The sequence below is a fragment of the Phyllobates terribilis genome, unplaced genomic scaffold (assembly GCF_046119375.1).
Source record: "Phyllobates terribilis strain yellow unplaced genomic scaffold, ASM4611937v1 Scaffold_3__8_contigs__length_932513732, whole genome shotgun sequence".
Classification (NCBI taxonomy): domain Eukaryota; kingdom Metazoa; phylum Chordata; class Amphibia; order Anura; family Dendrobatidae; genus Phyllobates; species Phyllobates terribilis.
Window position 1 is genome coordinate 579171173 of NW_027362763.1, and position 19299 is coordinate 579190471.

The 19299-nt window shown below is 50.7% G+C and overlaps 1 protein-coding gene across 2 annotated transcripts in view; it reads left to right on the forward strand.

The window, feature by feature from the left end:
• The window catches only part of CCR6 (C-C motif chemokine receptor 6), a 242050-nt gene that overhangs the window by 194914 nt on the left and 27837 nt on the right, over positions 1 to 19299 (forward strand). The gene's annotated exons all lie outside the window — the stretch shown is intronic.

The following is a 19299-nucleotide window of genomic DNA, read 5'->3' on the forward strand; positions in this document are numbered from 1 at the left end:
ACGTTGTTATTCCCCACAGAAAACACAGTACAAGCCAAAATTGTCTATGGTAGTGGGCTTTAGTGTCCCTGCTAACCCAAAGACAAAGAAAGCATGGAACCTTAGTATAGCCTACTTGAAGACCCATCAAGAATGCAACCATATTGAATTCTCCAATTACTTCCTAACTATATTCTTCATATTTCAATGCATTTAGCAATCTCTTCACATTTTCATAGTCATCTTTAAGCTTTGCTGAACGGACAATAAGAGATGGAGTAATACTGCTTTAAAACTCTTTGATGAACTGTCTATGAAGTGGTGCCACTCACGAGGATCAAAAGGAATTCCAATATTCTGAAACATATCAGTTATATCATGACAATAGCAGAGTTCATCTTCACAAATAAAAAAGCTGGAAAAAGTGTGATGTTGCTTCCGCTGTTCTGACACTTGTACAGTTTCATCTAACAAGTTCTATTGCTTGAGTCTAGATGTTAAGAGCTCAGCATAAGACTTTGTAAGACCAAGGTCCCTGATCAAATCATTAAGGTCATTTTGGTTGGGATAGTATCGTTTACTTTCATTGGTTTCATCTGTATCACTGTAATTCTGATCTTCAAAATCTGCCGCAATCTCTGAGCTACTAATTTCATCACTAGGTTCATCTCTCTGTGGAGGAGTAGGAACAGGAAGTTCAGGGGGATGTAGCAAAGGAGCAATGGATGATGGTATGTTTGGATAAATGGTGCATTCTTGCCAGCACGTTGTTTAGAACGGTCCACCATGCAGAAGTAACAGTTCATGGAATGATCAGTGGGTTCTCGCCATATTTTTGGAACACAAAACTTCATAGTCCTCTTTTCCCCTCTGTACCATCCTTCCAGAGTTTTCTAACACATCTCACAAGTGAAATATAGAGCCCAGGATTTGTGTGATGGGTAGATGGGTAGATACCACACATAGTGTTGGGCTTGAGAAGCATCAAGCAACCAGGGGGGTTAACAGGGTGCAGTTAGGGGGAATGGCCAGGCCTGCCTAAGAGAGACTGAGTATAGTCAGTTCTGAGTTGGGGAGTAAGCAGGAAAGATGCAGACCTCTTCACCAGGCTGACTAGGGTCCTGGAACACTGTCCCACTGCAACTTCCATTGGGTTGCTCGTGGTATATACAGAAGAAAATAGTAGAGCAAGGAGTTATCTGCTGCAGAGCAGGCACAGGGATCAAACACCACGACTGAGGACTGGGTGCTTATCCTGCCGTTCAACCCCCCCCCCCCCCACCTCACTGCACTAAGGTAAAAGCCAGGGACGCTATGGACCGGGGACTGTGGAAGCAGCACCGTGCTTGCTGGTGCATTTAAACTGTGCTGTACTATGCTGTTGGAAGGACTGTGTGCTACTGTGCTACTGGATAGACTGTGTACTATTGTGCTGCTAAGGAAACTGTATTGCTGTACTGGAGCCTGTTGCTCAAAGAACATTTACCAGCTCCAGGTGCTCAACTCGGGGAGACCCGCAGGTCCAGTGCATACCCGCATGGGGGCTGAGAAACAGCAGGACCCATATCAGCTTCCCCTGGGTATTGGAAAAAGGAAAGCAGTGTCTGCCCGGCTGCCGACCCTTCCTACAGCACCTGCCCTACCCCTTGCTCCACCCACCGCAGAGGTCATTCAGCCTATGCCTCCGACCACTCCTACAGGACCTGCCCCACCTCTTGCTATACCTGCCGCAGAGGTCATTCAGCCGATGTCTCTGACCTCTCCTCCAGCACTTTCTCAATCCCCTGCTCCACTTGCCGCAGGGGATATTCAGCCTGGCCAGACAGAAGAGATTCTTGAGACCCTCCCTGTTGTCCCCATGTCCCCAGGAGAGAGGAAGCGGGACTTTCAACAATGTCTGGCCACATGGAAAGAAGGAATTAATCGGGAGAAGAAGTGAGTGGAGGCATGCGCTAGGGAGTGGCGGGTAGGCCCTGGTGGAGAATCCCTGGAGGACCAGCTGAAATGTGGCACAGTCATCAATTTTGACCTTGATAAGGGATTTGGGTTCATCCAGGAGCCCAGGAATCTCCTTGACATGTTTGTCAGCTGTCCTTCCGTGGAGAGAGATTGGTCACTGGGACAAACCCGAAATCTCTGGCCAGGAGATCGGGTGAAATTCCTCAAAATGTGGGAACCTCGGGGCTGGTACGCCATTTCAGTGTCCCATCTTGTAAAGATGGAGGAGTACCACCCCGAGGACTGGTCGGATGCTGAGGATCCAAGGGCCATGGGCCAGGTAAGGGGGCTTTTCCCTACCCCAACTGTACCCCGGTTCGGGACCCGGCCCATCCTGGAGAATGAGATGGCCCCACAGCCAACATCTCAGGGGGCTGCTGTCTCTGCCGGGGCAGTTAAAGAAGAATCCTCTTCAGCTTCAGTCCAGGGGGCTGCTGTCTCTGCCGGGGCAGTTAAAGAAGAATCCTCTTCAGCTTCAGTCCAGCTCCCCACCATACATGCCACCTGCAGCCCAGTGTCCATCTATTGTGGGGTGGCCCCAACCGCGGGAAGGAAGGAGAAAATGGGGAGTCCTCACTCTCAACTTAAGGACTGTGCCGTATCCTGTCAAGGAACTGTTTCCCACATTGCACTTTATGGACTGTGCCTCAAATGTTTACAAGAAATGAACATTTTTTCTGCCCCTGTTTAAAAGGACTGTCCCCTTTACTGTTCCAGGGTCCTTACCCAGAAGAACCAAGGACCCCGTGCCTTAAGAAACAAAGGACTCTGTTCTTAAATTTGCACAAACTTTCTTTAAAGGCTATTGACCGTATTAATGATATATGTTTGTTGACTGCCACCTAATTTAAAACAGTTGCAGCCTTCAAATGTTATACTGGAACTGTTTTATATGTGAATGTGATAGAAATGTTTAGCGGTAGTTAGGGAGAGACGGTTGAAGATGGGTGAAAAATTCCAGCTGAAGAAACAACTGTTGGTGAAAATTGTGATAAATGCTTTTTCCTTGCAGGAGGACGATGGAAAGATAGTAAGAAAGAGAAAGAGAAGATAGAGAAAAAGTATTGTTTATAAAAAGTGCTAAAAAAGGGGTCCACAGTGTCCAACTACCACCACCTCACCTTTATGTAAAGAGGCAGTATTGGGGGAACACTATCTGAGGATAGTTAGGGGAGAACTACTAAAACTGCAAGGGGCTGGTTATGGTAACCAGGTAGAAGGCAGATGTCGAGGACGACATTTAAAAAGGAGGGAAGAGTGTGATGGGTAGATAGTGCTGTGCTTGAGAAGCATCCAGCAACCAGGGGGGTTAACAGGGTGCAGTTAGGGGGGAGTGGCCAGGCCTGCCTAAGAGAGACTGAGTAGAGTCAGTTCTGAGTTGGGCAGTAAGCTGGAAAGATGCAGACCTCTTCACCAGGCTGACTAGGGTCCTGGAACACTGTCCCACTGCAACTGCCATCGGCTTGCTCGTGGTATCTACAGAAGAAAGTAGTGGAGCAAGGAGTTATCTGCTGCAGAGCAGGTGCAGGGATCAAACATCACGTCTGAGGACTGGGCTTATCCTGCCATTCAACTCCCCCCGTACGGGACTGTAGAAGGAGCACTGTACGTGCTGGTACATTTATACTGTGCTGTACTATGCTGTTGGAAGGACTGTGTGCTACTGTGCCACTGGATAGACTGTGTACTATTGTGCTGCTAAGGAAACTGTATTGCTGTACTGGAGCCTGTTGCTGAAAGAACATTTACATTGCACTGACCGTGCTGTGAGAATAAGTGCGACAGTTCAACTGTTTATGAAGACTCGTGTCAGTTGTGTCTGGTCAGCAATTGAATCTATTGTATGCCTGAGAGAAGCTGCTGCTTATGGTCACCCTGAGTAACGGTTCCCCCAGGATTTTAAAGAATTTATGTAACCGGTCTCACCCCTATCTGAACTTAGGCGGCGTATGTGTAACATTTGTCCCAAAGTATGCCTTGTGCACTTGACACATCTTACCTGATGATGAAATGGAGAATTTTTTGCTTTTGTTAAATGAATCCTCCACAGATATAACAAAAGGCATCTACTGGATGCTTGCAAACTCTTGAAGCCATATCTGAATTTAATCAACAGTGAGACAGTTGTGGGAAAATGAAACTGAACGATGATGAACTTATGTGTTTCTATAGCTTGAACGATGGAAAGTTCGGAATCCTGAAGTAGTGAACACCTTGCACACTTTGGTTACTGTGAAAAGAGAAAACAAATCTTATCAGACTAATGAAACAGACAGTAATGGGTAGTTCACATGAATAATGAAATTCGAAAATAGTTGGTCTACTATTGAACTACGTAAGTATCATATCATTGTGACAACCACAAAAGTGAAGTTTCTGGGTATATCAACTTTTTCCAAATTAAGTAATGCACAATTATACATAAATTAATACTTTTAAATCAGGAACAGATTTTTTTTTTGCAGCAGTGTTATGTTTTGTGTGAAGTTATACCATATCACCACCTTTTAGATTCAGATAATATCAGTCCCAAAATATGCTTTTTAACTAGTGTTGAGCATTTCGATACTGTAATATCGGGTATTGGCCGATATTCGCGGTATCGGAGTTCCGATACTGAGTTCCGATATTTTTACAATATCGGATACCGGAATCGGAAGTTCCCATAATGCCTGCACTCTGCAGTGTCTCTGAAGGATGACAAGCTGGATGGCAGCGCTCAGCTGCGATCCAGCCTGTCATCTCAATGTCATCCCAGCGTGGGAGAATTCTCCTGATTGTTTAAAAGCCGGCGGCTTTTTACCGCCCGCCGGCTTTTAAACAATCACTCAGCCCCATACTCGCTTCCCCGCAGCCTCCCACCCCGATCCTCCGCTCCCCCCATCCTGATCGTAAGTTAGGATCGGGCGGGGAGTTCAGGACCCGGGCGGGGAAGCCGGCAATGAAAAGACTTCACCGCCGGCTTTCTCGTTCTGTGCTGCGCTTTCCCGCCGGTTATTTCAAATGAACAGCTGAGGTATCAGGTGATGCTGATCAGCTGTTCATTTGAAGTCACCGCGCAGACCATCAGCCCGTCATGATTGGTGTGTGCGTGCAGGCAGACATAGGCCGATGTGACACTACTACTCCCATCGGCCTATGTCTGTCCCCCTTCCACTCGTGGCAGCAGGATCAGCTCGGTGGGAGCAGTAGTTCCCATCAGCCTGATCCTGCTATTTAAATTGCCCTACTGTGTCCCCAATAAATTTTAAATACATTTCATTGGTGGCCAGTGGTTACCTAAAATAAATTAGTTTATACATTACCTGTCCCCGCCGATCGCCACCTAAAATAAAGTAAAAAATAAAAAAATACACCTATACTCACCTAGACACCTAATTCCCCGAAGCCATCGATCTCCTGTAATAAAATATAAAATAATAAACCACAACCTTATCCTTACCCCTCTGTAGTTGTCCACGAGTGTCCCACGATGATCTCCAGTTTAGAGCAGCCACATAGAATGTGACCGCTCTGAACCGCTGCCGCCACTAGAATGACGGGGCCGTAAAGCAGCCCCGTCATTGCATAAGCGGGTTCGCCGGAGTTCAGGCAGCGCTGCTCCGGTCAGCTCCTTTACGGTCCTGCTGTACCGTGAGAAATTCCCACGGTACAGCAGTGCCGTAAAGGAGGTCTCCGGAGCTGCGCTGACTGAATGCACTCCGGTGACCTCAGTCAGGGCTCACACTGCCGGGAGCGGACGTGTTCCCGGCAGTGTGAACTTACAGCAGCCATGCACAGCTGTCACCATCTCCAGCTGTGACAGCTGTGCATGGGAGATCAGCGCAGGAACATGGACAGGTAACTATTTTTTTTTAGTAAACTAAGAATTAAATAAAATGGTGTGTTTTATTTCAAATAAATTATTTTTTTCTGGGTGTATTGTGTGTTTTTTCTTTTTAACACTTTGTAGGTTAGTAATGGGGATGTCTTATAGACGCCCATCATTACTAACCTGGGCTTCATGGCAGCTGGCGCTGACATGAACCCCTACCCTATTACCCCCTGCCACCGCACCAGGGCAGCGTGGAAGAGCGAGGCTAAGTACCAGAATTGGCGCATCCTATGGATGCGCCATTTCTGGGGCAGCTGACGGATGGTGTTTCTAGCCTGGGAGGGGGCCAATATTCATGGCACCCTTCCTGGGCTATTAATATCAGCCCCCAGCTGTCTGCCTAGCCTTTGCTAGCTATTAAAATAGGGGGGACCCCACGTCATTTTTTTGGGGGGGTCTCCCATTTTAATAGCTAGTAAAGGCTAGGTATTCAGCTGCGGGCTGATATTAGTAGCCTGGGAAGCTCCGTGGGTATTACCCCCTTCCCAGGCTTCAAACATCTGCCCCAGCTGTCTGCTTAACCTCCGCTAGAGCCTAAAATTATGGGGGATCCCACGCCAATTTTTTTTCTAATAAATCCTTTATTTTAACACTAAATGACACTTGAGGGGTTAATAAAGATGCAGTCCCTAAATTATTATTTATTTTTTAATTAATTTTTCCCAAAAATTTTGACGTGGGCTTTGCCATATTTTTGTATGCCAGCCAAGTACAGAATCCAGGAACGGGCTGCCCCCAACTCCCAGCTGCCTATTTGTACCTGGCCGGACACAACAATATAGGGAAGCCCTTTTTTTTATTATTTCATGAATTTCATGAAATAAGTTTAAAAAAAAAAATACGTGGGGCTTCGCCCTATTTTTGTGTCCAGCCAGGTACAACTAAGCAGCTGGGGGCTGGAATCCACAGCGCAGGGTGGCCCAAGCTTTGTGGGCCCCCCCTGCTGCGAACTGCAGTCCGCAGCCACCCCAGAAAATGTTGCGTTAATAGAAGCGCCATCCTCTGGCGCTGTATCCAGCTCATCCAGGGTCCTGGTGCGGTGGCTCACTGGGTAATAAAGGGGTTAGGGCCGTATTATCCGCTGGCCCTAAGCCCGAAATTCATGGGGTCACGCCAATATTAGACATGACCGCCATGAATTTCTAGTAAAGTATTTAAAAAAAACACAACACCCAGAATAAAGTCCTTTAATTGAAATAAACACACAATTCTTTATTGTTCTAAATTAAACTCTACTTACCGTCACGCCCATTCCAGCTGAAGCCAACGATCTCCTGCAATAAAAGTAAAATAATAAAGCAACATCATCCTTACCTTTCCATGGCTCCCAGGACAGCTTCAGCTCTGCTACATTCACATGACAGGCTGGATGGCAGCAGAAAGCTGCCATCCAGCATGTCATCCCGCAGACACTGAAAAGCGCAGGCATGCTTGCGCTCCTCAGTGTCTGGCTGTGACGGCATCCCGATGAGTCGACAATGAACTCAGCTCACCTCATGCACGTCACTGACAGCGTGGGAGAATTCTCCTGCGCATGCGGTGAGCGTGAGAGACTTGGCTCATCTGGATGCCGTCACAGCCTGACACTGAGGAGCGCAAGCATGCCTGCGCTTCTCAGTGTCTGCGGGATGACAGGCTGGATGGCAGCTTTCTGCTGCGATCCAGCCTGTCATCTCTATGTAGCAGAGCTGGAGCTGTCCTGGGAACCATCGAAAGGTAAGGATGATGTTGGTTTATTATTTTTCTTTTATTGCAGAAGATCGTTGGCTTCAGCTGGAATGGGCGTGATGGTAGGTATGGTTTAATTTAGAACAATAAAGAATTGTGTGTTTATTTCAATTAAAGGACTTTATTCTGGGTGTTGTGTTTTTTTTAAATACTTTACTAGAAATTCATGGCGGTCATGTCTAATATTGGCGTGACCCCATGAATTGATGTGGGGCTTCACCCTATATTTGTGTCCAGCCAGGTACAGCAGGCAGGAACAGGCTGCCCCCAACCACCAGCTGCCTATTTGTACCTGACACAACAATATAGGGAAGCACTTTTTTCTTAATTATTTCATGAATTTCATGAAATAATTTTAAAAAAAAATACGTGGGGCTTCGCCCTATTTTTGTGTCCAGCCAGATACATCTAGGCAGCTGGGGGCTGGAATCCGCAGCGCAGGGAGGCCCAAGCTTTCTGGGCCCCACCCGCTGCAAATTGCAGTCCGCAGCCACCCCGGAAAATGGCGCGTTCATAGAAGCGCCATCTTCTGGCGCTGTACCCAACTCATCCAGGGCCCGGGTGCGGTGGTTCACTGGGTAATAAAGGGGTTAGGGCCAGCTTGGCAATATCAGCTGGCCCTAAGCCCGAAATTCATGGGGTCACGCCAATATTAGACATGACCGCCATGAATTTCTAGTAAAGTATTTAAAAAAAAACACAACACCCTATGGATGCGCCATTTCTGGGGCGGCTGACGGCTGGTGTTTCTAGCCTGGGAGGGGGCCAATATTCATGGCACCCTTCCTGGGCTATTAATATCAGCCCCCAGCTGTCTGCCTAGCCTTTGCTAGCTATTAAAATAGGGGGGACCCCACGTCATTTTTTTGGGGGGGTTCCCCACTTTAATAGCTAGTAAAGGCTAGGTATTCAGCTGGAGGCTGATATTTGTAGCCTGGGAAGCTCCGTGGGTATTACCCTCTTCCCAGGCTTCAAACATCTGCCCCAGCTGTCTGCTTAACCTCCGCTAGAGCCTAAAATTATGGGGAACCCCACGCCAATTTTTTTTTTTAATAAATCCTTTATTTTAACACTAAATAACAAGTACAGTAATCAACACTGTCACTGTACTTCATATATATGTGACTGACATGTTTCTATCTATCTAATCTATGTGTGATGCTCTATCTTTCTGTTATAAATTTCCGGGTACCGCTGCTGAATTGCCGGCCGGCTTTTTTAAAGAGACGGTGCATGAAAACACTGTTATTTTTTTAAATAAATCCTTTAACACTAAATGACAAGTACAGTAACCAACACTGTCACTGTACTTCTTATATATGTGACTGACATGTTTCTATGTATCTAATCTATGTGTGAAGCTCTATTCTTTCTGTTCTAAATTGTCGGGTACCAGTGTATGCCGCTGCTGAATTGCCGGCTTTTCATGTTTCACTGTGAGCACTGTTCCCATCGATTTGGGCAACCACCTCCCCCAATACATTCTACATTATAGTTAGTTGTTTTCCTTCATGTAGAATTATCCTACAAGGAAAGAAAGGGTTTATTTTCATTCCTATAATTGTGTCCCATTGACTTGCATTGGTTTCCGGTATCGGAATCGGCGATATCCGATACTTTTTGGGTATCGGCCCGATCCAATCCGATCCGATATTTCCTGATATCGGAAGGTATCGCTCAACACTATTTTTGACACATAACTTTGTAGAAGAAACTTAGCAGAAGAAAATAAACATTGGGCCTGTGTAGGTGCCTTGTTGGACATAGCTTATTAATTATGCTTATTTATAACACAGCGCTTAATAGGCATCATCATCACTGTCCCCTTTGGGACTCACAATCTAAATTGCCTATCAGTATATCTTTGGAGTGTGGGAGGAAACCCACGCAAACATGGGAAGAACATATAAACTTCTTGCAGATGTTGTCAATGGTGGGATTTAAATGCAGGACCCCAGTGCTGCAAGGCTGCAGTGCTAATGACTCGCCCCCTGGGCCTTGAGGCACTCGGGACCGGGCTTCAGGGCAATGCAGGGAGTAGTAGTGGCGACCCAGTCCCGTGGCTCAGGGTGGTCAGACCAAGGTTGTGGCAGTCTCTGTATCAGTATAATGCAATGTCCAACTACGTCACCCGTGGATTGCAGTCAATAAGAACCGCCGCTGCTGTACCGACCTCTGAGGCTGATGTTGTGAGGGCAGCAGAGTGTTGTATAACTCCCCACGGGAGGAGTCTAGCCTCAGGGCAATGTAGAGCGTTGATGGTGGTTGTGGTGCAGGGCGTCCCAGTACTAGTAGTGCTGTACGCGGTGAGGAAGCACAGAGACAAGGTGTTGCAGTTCAGGTTCTTTACTCACAGTTCTCATCCAGGTCACTTGTGCACAGGTAGGACCGCCTGAGCCGTGCTGCGTCCACCAGGCAGGGGGCTCGATCAACCCCCAGGCAATTCCGGAGTGTGGCACAGGACTCCCTTCTATCCTTTCGTCAGCCGTGCCCCACCAGTGACACTACTTCTGTCCAGCTGCCTCGGGTCTTCTCCTGGGAGGGCTGGGTGCCCACTTCCCTGACCCTATGTGGTGTGCCTTCCTAGTAGGTGTAGTGAGGGGCTGCACCAGTAAATGATCACGACCACCGGTTCTTGGCTAAGGATTAGTCACCTCCACCAACTTGGGATCCGGTACCCTGTTCTGCCAACCCGTCACCCGCAATCTCCTGGGTCCTTAGGGTTCCTTCTGCCTCCGTGTCTCTGGGCCTCTCCTGGTGTTCTGTTCCTTCTTCTCCTCCTTTCTCTCAGGCTCCGGCCTTCACCCTAGGCCTGCCTTTGAGCAGAGCTCCTACGGAGCCTCCGCTCCCTGTCTTCTCCTCGCACTGACTGAACACTGATCTAAGATGGTGCCCACCTTTTATACCTCCCTCTCTGTGTATCAGCAAAGGTGACCTGCAACCAATGGGCTCCTACCTATGCCCAGAAACCAGCCCCTATCTGCTCCCACATCAATAGGTTCCCCCCCCTCCCCACTCCAGGCAGGGAATAAGGTCACTCGTGCCTGCATTTATATTAATGGGAGCACCATCGAGCTGTCCCCCCCCCCTGAATGAGGAGTGTAATGTGGGCAGCTAACAGAGCCCTGGTCCACAAACCATCCTTACCCGGGAGTGGGATATCACACCTCTGGATGAGGTGCAATACCTCTGTAGCGACCGAGACCTCGGGGCGCTACACTAACCACTGAACCATTGTGCTGCACTTCATTTTACTGAACAATGTAAATCAAATCTGAGCCCTGACTGGTTACTAAGTCCAAAGCCAGTTTTGCCTACGCTGTTACTGACACGCCCCCTGGGCCTGTGCGGTGCAGGGGGATACCCGGAGCCGGTTCGCTGGGGGTTGTAGTCTCAGTGTGGCGGTTACCCGGTCCGTGCCCAGGGCGGTCAAACCAGTGGCAGTCTATTGGTATTGTAATTGTCCGACTACGCCACCCGTGGATTGCGGTCAGTGGGGACCGCCGCTGCGCTGCAGACCGCTGAGGCTGGTGTAGTTTGCGCAGCCGAGTATGGGATAACTCCCCACGGGAGAAGTAATGACTCAGGGCAGGTAGTGTGGATGATGGGAGTGATGGTGTGAGCGTCCCAGTAGTAATGGTGCTGGTAGGGCGATGAAACACAGAGACGTGTGGTGCAGTTCAGGGTCTTTACTGATGGTATAACACAGACCCTCCCGGGAGTACTGGTTAGCAGTAGGGGCCTGGTCAGTCTGTAAGCAAGTAGGATCTCCCCTGGCCAGGTGGAGTTGTAGGCCTCCCCGACTATCTGCACTCTTTCCTGGCTACCTTGCTCTATGCGGGTAGAAGTAGCCCACGTCCCTGAGTATACCGTGAGGTGCTCACCCGTATGGCCGGTGCTCACCCGTTAGCCTCCGCTTCACGATGGCGGTGCTGGTCCCTTGCTTGTGACCGTGCCTTCGGGTTTCTAAGGCCAGAGGACATGGAATCCCCTGCCGGTTGGATTCTGCTGCTGGACGTGGATGTCCCCACAGCCTCGGACTCCGTGTCCGGGTTTAGTGTCTTCAGCCAAGGCGAGCTTTCTAGCTTCCAGCCCCTGGCACTCACTCCTGCTCCTACAGAGCTCCTGTTGTCACTTTCCCTGTGTCTGCTGTCCTCCAGACCTGACTGCGTCTCTGTCTGGGACTTCACTCCAGGCTCTGACTGCTCTGCTTGTTCTGCAGGCTCTGTCTCACCTAATCCCGCCCCAGACCCAGTTTATAAGGGCAGATTCCTCCCCTCCCAGGTCTGGGTGGGCCGTGTTGCATGCTTAGGGCTCCTGACCAGAGAAACCTCCCACTTGCTCTCAGACATAATATCTCTATTACTGTGGTAACCAGACCCCTGGGGTGCCACATTCCCCCCCTAGTAAATTTTAGTACTCCGGGACTAAACACATTTTTTTTAAAGAAACATAAATACAGGGTATAACAATAATACAATAACATATTTACAAGAAGCTTTAGTTATTTAAAGGTCACGGCGTGTCCGCAACCGGGTGTCCATATCACCCAAGGTGAAGTTTTTGAAACAAGAGGGTGTCCATGTCACCCAAGGTGAAGCTTTAAGCGAAGTAGGGGACCTGCCCAAAGCAAACCCCTTGCGTTGGCCCTGGGCGTGGCTGCAAGGTTGGAGCTAGCTACTTTGGGCTGCAAGTAGGCCACGCCAGACAGGTTTTCTCTTCCGCGGCTGTCTTCGCAAGAGGCACCAAGGTGCAACTATCTACAAGAATTGTTCCGGTTATCCAGTGTCCATAACCTGTTAGTCCATAGAAATCTGCAGGGTAACTGAGAAACATAATTAATATCAGGCAACAAACATAAACCATAAACAGTTAAACAGAAACAGGTAAATTTACAGTGCATTACTTTAGATTTTCCAGCGAGCGGGCATCTGACCTCTAGTGACTCTAGTGGACCTATGGAGCTCACTAACTGATCCTGCACTACAGGGTGTAGGAGGTGTTATGGGTAAGCTGGGCAGCTGTCTGCGTACTCTTAGGCTCACTAGGGGCACGGCAGGCTCACTACTAGCAGAGGGTTGATTCTCCTGGGCTGCTGGTGTGGATTCTTCTGCCTCCTGGGCCGGCTGCTCTTCCAGCTCTACCTGGTCTTCTGTAGGCACTTGAGGGGCTGGCTGGAGAAAGGTGAGGACGGGCACCACGATAGCGTTGTTTACTTGTGTCCAGGACCGGGGAAAGTCTCTGAGTACGGTGCTGATCATTTCCTCCTTTTCCTCTACGGGTTGAGGGTCTTCCTGATTTTCATCCGTGCTTTGCAACTTCTCGGGGCACTTTTTCAGGTGGTCTCTGGAGACAGTAGCTGTGGTCTCTCCTCCATCCTTGCTGATGACGTACACCTTTGGATTATTGTGGCTTGAGGGCAGTACGGTGTACGGGTCCTTTTCCCACTGGTTGTCCAACTTTTCAAGACCTGCTCTCCAGGTACCAGGGGAACAGCGGGAGGATGTTGGTTATAAGTCCTCTCCTGCCTTTCTCTTGATTGACAGAGACTTCGCTCGACGCTCTCCTGTACTTTCCGGTACTGTTGCTGCCATTCTGTATCCCAGTCTGCCTCTGGCGAGGTGTCCTCGGGTATCAGGACTCCCATATCCAGGTCAACAGGCAGCTTACCAGGTCTTGCTCGCATTAGGTAAGCCGGGGTACAGTTGGTGGAACCTACCGGGATGTGGTTATACAGGTCCACCAGATCGGGCAGTTTCTCAGGCCACAGACTGCGTTCTTCCAGGGGCAATGTTTTTAGCAGATCTATCACCACCTGGTTCATCTTCTCGCAAAGTCCATTGGTTTGGGAGTGATAGGGCGTTGTTCTTATCTTCTTGCAGCCATACAGGTTGCAGAACTCCTGGAAGACCTCCGCTTCGAAGGCTGGTCCTTGGTCCGTCAGCACTTGGTCCGGGTACCCGTGTGGGCGGCAGAAGTGCAGCTGGAAGGCTCTAGCTGCTGTTTGTGCTGTTAAGTCTTTGACGGGGACCACCACTAGGAATCGGGAGTAATGATCCACGATGGTTAGGGCGTAGACATACCCGCTTCTGCTTGGAGCCAGTTTAACATGGTCCAGAGAGACCAGTTCCAGCGGCTGCCTGGTGATGATGTGCTGCAGGGGAGTCCTCTGGCTGGCACGGTCCCTTCTTCTTAGATTGCACGGGCCACAGTCTCTACACCACCTCTCAATGGCTCCTCTCATGCCTATCCAGTAGAACCGTTCACGCAGCAGGAACTCCAGCTTCTTCCATCCGAAGTGCCCTGCCCCATTGTGGTAGGCCTCCAGCACCATAGCTGCGTCCCGTCTCGGTACCACAACCTGCCAGATCAGCTCATGTGTCCGGGAATTGACCATTCTGCGGCACAACTTCTCCTTATAGAGAAACAGTCTGCTCTTCTCCGTCCACAGTTGCCTGGTCTCTTCCGGAGCGTCTGGGTCCAGGCGGGCGTCAGCCTGGGTCAGCATCTCCTTCACCAGACGGACTGCGGGGTCACTGTCTTGCGTCTCCGCCCAGTTGTAGTGGGGTAAGGGGTTGAACGTAGTGGATCGCTGGCCCCTCACACGGTGGGAATACTGGGTAATCCCATGACGGGAAACGCAGGGAGTTCGATCTCTTCCAATTCTTCTGGATCCTCCCCTTCGTCCGGTAGGTTTGGCATCCTGGACAGGGCGTCCGCGTTGGTATTGGAGCGTCCTGCCCGGTATTTGATAGTGAACTCATAATTGGACAGGCGGGCCATCCATCTCTGCTCCAGGGCACCCAGTCTTGCAGTGTCCAGGTGTGTCAACGGGTTGTTGTCCGTGTACACGGTGAACCTGGAAGAGGCCAGGTAATGCTTGAAACGTTCGGTTACTGCCCACACCACTGCCAGGAACTCTAGCTTGAACGAGCTGTAATTCTCAGGGTTTCTTTCCGTGGGTCGCAGTTTTCGGCTGGCGTAAGCAATTACCCGTTCTCTCCCCTGCTGGATCTGGGACAGTACGGCTCCTAGCCCGATGTTGCTTGCGTCCGTGTAGAGGATAAAGGGCTGGCTGTAATCAGGGTACGCCAGGATTTCATCCCCCGTGAGGGCCATCTTCAGCTGGCGGAAGGACTCCTCTTCCAGCTTTTCCCATTTGAAGGGTGGATTCTGGTTTTTGGCCTTCCTGGACTGGCCTATCAGGAGGTCCTGCATAGGAGCTGCCTTCTTGGTAAAACCGGGAATGAATCTTCGGTAGTAGCCTACCAACCCGAGGAACTGCCGCACTTCCTTTATGCTGGATGATCTTGGCCAGTCCTTAATCACGGTGATCTTGTCAGGGTCGGGGGCCACTCCGTCAGCACTCACCACGTGTCCCAGGTACTGTACCTTTGGCTTCAGTAGATGACACTTTGAGGGTTTTACCTTTAGGCCATAGTTCGCCAGGGCTTCAAACACTTCTGCCAGGTGTTCCAGATGGTCCTCGTAGGTCTTGGAATAGACGATGACGTCGTCCAGGTATAATAGGACCGTCTTGAAGTTCCGGTGTCCCAGACAGCATTCCATCAACCGTTGGAAGGTTCCTGGTGCGTTGCAGAGCCCGAACGGCATACAGTTAAATTCGCTGAGTCCCATCGGGGTGGTGAATGCGGTCTTTTCCCGGTCCGCCTCTGCTACAGGAACCTGCCAGTACCCGCTAGTGAGATCCAAAGTAGAGAAGAAGTTAGCAGATTTTAATGCAGCTAAGGACTCTTCTATCCTTGGTAACGGGTACGCATCTTTGTGTGTGATACGGTTGACCTTCCTGTAGTCTACACACATTCTCATGTTGTTGTGTTTCTTTTTCACTAAGACTAGTGGAGCTGCCCAGGGGCTACAGCTGTCCCTAATTACCCCAGCCTCCTTCATGTCTTTTAGCATCCCCTTGGCGTGTTGATAGTGTGCAGGGGGTACGGGTCGGTATCTCCCCTTTATGGGAGGATGGTCTCCCATGGGGATGTGATGTTCTACCCCCTTTACTCGCCCGAAGTCTAGCGGGTGTTTACTAAACACTCTCTCGTACTCTTGAACCACCCGATAGACTCCCTGTTTTTGGTGTGAGGGAGTGGAGTCAGTACCCAAATGCAGTTGCTGACACCAGTCCTCCACTGGTTTCTTAGAGCCGTTACCTTCCTCTGGTTGAGATGGAGGCAAGGGTTCCACGGCCTCTACAGAGTTCTGGTTGATGGTGAACAATTTGGCTAGCGTGGCATACCGGGGCAGGTATACTTCTCTCTCCCCGATATTGATGATGCGGACGGGCACCCTCCCATGGCGTACAGCGACCACCCCCCGTGCTGTCAAAATGGTGGGCCTACTGTCTGAGTAGATGGGTTCTACCATTGCTTGGTAGTCTCTACCTCTTAGACCAATAGCTGCCCGGCACCAAATCATCATCTCACTTTTTGGGGGTATGGCAATAGGGAACGGGTCACACATTCTCGCGCTACCTATCTCACCACCAGATAGTTCCACTTGTTGCCGCTTCATCAGTGCCCGGATCTATTTTTGGAGCACACGCTGCTGGCTGGAACTGGCGTTCTTGGCAACCTGCTGCAAAATAAGAATCACCTCTGCAAGACAGTTTTCAATTTCGTTAGTACCTAGGGTTATTTTTGGGTGACTCTCGCGACAGTCAATGTCCACAATGATCAGTCCTTGTGCCGGCAGTTCAACTTTACCGACCTTGATGGTCACTTCCTTAAATCCTATCTGTGGCACGGGCTGACCATTGCTGGCAATAATGCTCAGGTCGTCATCTAGGTCGCAGGTTATGTCCGAGTCATTCCAGTACCGCTTGAAGAGCACGTACGGGATGGTGGTGACCTGTGACCCGGTGTCTAGTAGGTCACTCATAGGAATGCCATCCAGTACCACAGGCAAGACCGGACGTCCCCCTACGTATTTGTCACGCCAGTTTGATGGGCCTGATGATCTTATGCCTGGGGGTTGGCCCTCTACCCCAGGTTGTGCCCGTTTAAATGACAGTACCTTGCCATATGTCCGGGTTGATTGCAGCGGCGGCAGATGGGTCGTCCGTCCTCATTGTATCTGTCGCTGGGTCTTCCTCTGGCCGGTGGGGTCCTCCTCAGTCAGCGCCACGGGACGTCCTCCGGTCCGGATGCCAGCTGGATCTTTCCTGGAGAAGAGACCTGTAAAGACTGCACAGTTCTGGTTAGCGCGGCAACGCTCTTAGTCAGCTCTTGGACCTGATGGTGCAGGTCTGTTGTCGGGTTATTGTTCAAAGCCTGCGCATCAGCTCCCACAGGCCCTGCAGACAAGGGCGCCGCGTCCTGGTGATAAGTGATGGCAGGGCGCCTGTGGGTCAGAGCGCCACCTGGTGCCGGTTCTCGGAGCACCCGGATGGCTCTGTCCTTGAACTGTGCAAAGTCCAGGTCAGGGTCCTGTAAGGCCATAGCCCGCAACTGGGTTCGGTGGGCATTGCACAGTAGACCCTCAATAAATTGTTCGGTCAACAGCTTGTCTTCATTTCCCACGCTGTCAGGGTCTGCCTGCTTAATGGCTCTCAGGGCCTCTTGTAAGTTTAGAGCATAGTCCCTTATACTTTCATGTGCCCGTTGTTTGCACCCGTAAAATCTTAGTTTTATCTCGGCTGAGGTTCGGGTATCAAATGTGTCTTTCAGCCGGGCTAGTATCTCTCTGACAGTCCTCTTCTTCCCAGGTGACCAGGACTTTACCTCCCTTTGGGCTGCCCCGATTAACTGGGCCACCAGAATGCTCACTTTTTGCTCTTCTGTGAGGGGGTATACCTGGAAGAGGCTATCAAGTCTTTCCCTAAAGTCACTCAGGGTATGTGACTCCCCTGAGTACTGGGGTAGCCAGGTTGCCCCCGGGATATAGGGCATGGTGAAGGGCATGACCGCAGCAGCGGTTGCGCTGGCGGCCGGTGTGGCGGTGGAGCTCCCCTCGGTGTCCGACATCCTCCTTCCCCCCTAGTGGACCGTGGCCTACCTTGCGATGCTCTTCTTCCGTAGGCCGTGGCTCCGCAGTCAATCGTCGGGGTCGAGGACCTGGCGTCGCGCTCCGATGACGTCAGCGTCGCTCTTCCTTCCTTCCAGGACCTTACGCAGCGTCGGAGCGTGGGGCTGAGCTTCGGATCTTGCGCGCTTTCGGCGTCCACGCCCCTCTTCTTCCCGCGCGGCGTCCCAAAGATGGCGTCCTAAGGCGGGAAGCAGCTGCGGATGGCGGGAAGAAGGCAGAAGACGGCGGGAAACGATCCAAGATGGCGTCCGATGGAGGTAAACGACTCAGGACAGCGGGAAACTTCACCACAGGTAAGTATAAAAGTCTTTTTTTTCAGGCACGCAGTACCCGGTGGTTGAGGGCACGAAATCCTGCCGGCTACGCCAAAGTTGACGCGCCCCCTGGGCCTGTGCTGTGCAGGGGGATACCCGGAGCCAGATCGCTGGGGGTTGTAGTCTCAGTGTGGCGGTGACCCGGTCCGTGACCAGGGCGGTCAAACCAGTGGCAGTCTATTGGTATTGTAATTGTCCGACTACGCCACCCGTGGATTGCGGTCAGTGGGGACCGCCGCTGCGCTGCAGACCGCTAAGGCTGATGTAGTTTGCGCAGCCGAGTATGGGATAACTCCCCATGGGAGAAGTAATGCCTCAGGGCAACTAGTGTGGATGATGGGAGTGATGGTGTGAGCGTCCCAGTAGTAATGGTGCTGGTAGGGCGATGAAACACAGAGACGTGTGGTGCAGTTCAGGGTCTTTACTGATGGTATAACACAGACCCTCCCGGGAGTACTGGTTAGCAGTAGGGGCCTGGTCAGTCTGTAAGCAAGTAGGATCTCCCCTGGCCAGGTGGAGTTGTAGGCCTCCCCGACTATCTGCACTCTTTCCTGGCTACCTTGCTCTATGCGGGTAGAAGTAGCCCACGTCCCTGAGTATACCGTGAGGTGCTCACCCGTATGGCCGGTGACTTGGGGCCTTCCGTTAGCCTCCGCTTCACGATGGCGGTGCTGGTCCCTTGCTTGTGACCGTGCCTTCGGGTTTCTAAGGCCAGAGGACATGGAATCCCCTGCCGGTTGGATTCTGCTGCTGGACCTGGATGTCCCCACAGCCTCGGACTCCGTGTCCGGGTTTAGTGTCTTCAGCCAAGGCGAGCTTTCTAGCTTCCAGCCTCTGGCACTCACTCCTGCTCCTACAGAGCTCCTGTTGTCACTTTCCCTGTGTCTGCTGTCCTCCAGACCTGACTGCGTCTCTGTCTGGGACTTCACTCCAGGCTCTGACTGCTCTGCTTGTTCTGCAGGCTCTGTCTCACCTAATCCCGCCCCAGACCCAGTTTATAAGGGCAGATTCCTCCCCTCCCAGGTCTGGGTGGGCCGTGTTGCATGCTTAGGGCTCCTGACCAGAGAAACCTCCCACTTGCTCTCAGACATAATATCTCTATTACTGTGGTAACCAGACCCCTGGGGTGCCACATTACCCCTTCCCAAGATGTAACATAGATTAAACATATGTCTCACACTAGGTGCTTGTGTATGCAACAGGCTCAGGAGTTGAGCCTATTCAAAAAAAATGTGGATGTTGGCTGTTGTCTGTTACAGCAGCTCTTGGAGCATGTGTTACACGCACGCCGCTAGGTTCAGATAGGGGTGATACATGTTACATGAATTCTTTAGAATCCTGGGGGAACCGTTACTCAGGGCA